The sequence below is a fragment of the Primulina huaijiensis genome, chromosome 3, assembly GCF_012295235.1.
Source record: "Primulina huaijiensis isolate GDHJ02 chromosome 3, ASM1229523v2, whole genome shotgun sequence".
Lineage (NCBI taxonomy): Eukaryota > Viridiplantae > Streptophyta > Magnoliopsida > Lamiales > Gesneriaceae > Primulina > Primulina huaijiensis.
Window position 1 is genome coordinate 23,848,717 of NC_133308.1, and position 1,550 is coordinate 23,850,266.

Consider the following 1,550-nt stretch of genomic DNA (forward strand, 5'->3'; position numbering starts at 1 on the left):
GTAAATGTTTGAGTTTTGAAGTTGCAACGAATGTGATCATTCGACTAAGTGTGATGACTTTTGATGTTTGAAAAGTGTTGATTATAATATTTTGTGTTGGGTCGTTGGATATTTTTAAAAAATGAATGTTATGATACCACTGTTTCAACCGAAAACTCACCCTAAAAAAGTTTGCAATTGAAGGGAGGGTGTCCAAGATGTAACAAACCCAAAAAAACAAAATTTCACGAGCGACGTAGGACGAACTTCTGATTGAATCTAAAATCATTTTGGTCTCTTTAGTTTGTGATGTACCTAAAACGTCCCTCAAGTTTTGAATTATTGAGTCCTGATGTTAATTAATTGTTAAAACTAACATGGAAAAAATGTGTGCGTGTCTCTAAACAAAAAAATTTCCCTCCCTATTTCTTGGTATCACACACTTTTTGGTCCTCCTTTTAGTCTTTGACCATGATTTATCAATACGAACAAAATGCATCTAAAATTCAATCTAATGTGTGCACATGTGCAATGTAAGTGCTATTTGGTAGTAAAAATAAAAGCAATATTTGCATAATTGGCTCATTTCTCTCCACAACTAACTCTATGCATCGGAATAATCCATCTATGTATGCAGTATATATAATCTGTCAACAAAGAAATGATGACAACACAGGAATTGCATTAAATGCATTGATTGGATGACATCATTATTGAGCAGCTTTGTGTATCGAATTTGACAACGGAAGCATTCAGACGGAAGACGCGTTTTCACACTGATGAGAGCTCTATTTTATCGAGCTCCCTCCTCTCATTTCATTCATTGCATTCTCAGTTCTTTTCTCTCGTCTCATAACATTTGAGTGCTTAGTTCTATAATATTTGCGATATGTTTCATCTCATGTATTAAGATAGTGTGTGTTCTATTTGGAAATATAGTGAGTGGATGTACACCATAAAATATTATAATGGAATTATTTTTATCTTGTCCGTTGTTTTTAACCTAATAATTTTTAGAGGTTTTCCACGTAAATCTCGGTGTTCAATTTTATACTTTAATTTCATATTATTATCTCAAGTTGAGACCAATATAATCTGATAATAATCGCACAAGAGAAAATTTGCATGAGTCACAAATGTATTACATAATCAAATGGACTTGATCTGTCTCTGCCTACACAAAATAATTAGTCACAAAGATAATAACACGCACAGTTGTAATACGGCTCGACTCGGCCACGGGCGTATTCGACCCGGCATTCACTAAAAAGGAAAGTGCCCGGGGGGATATTAGTCTTCGAGCACTCGTTATCACATATGGATCGAGCGGGACCGCACGGATACCCGACCTCGAATATTATCATGCATTGTTTCCCACTGGACAATGTACCACCTTCGCTACAAACTGCATAATTATTCTTTATTAGAGATTAATATGGTTAAATGTTATTAATTTGCTTATAGTTAGCTTAGACAGTAATATTTTGGCATCCTAAACATAAATGAAATTTACCCTCTTCAAATTTCATTTCACGCAAAAACAATTTTCTTCATACGTGATAAAATTTATC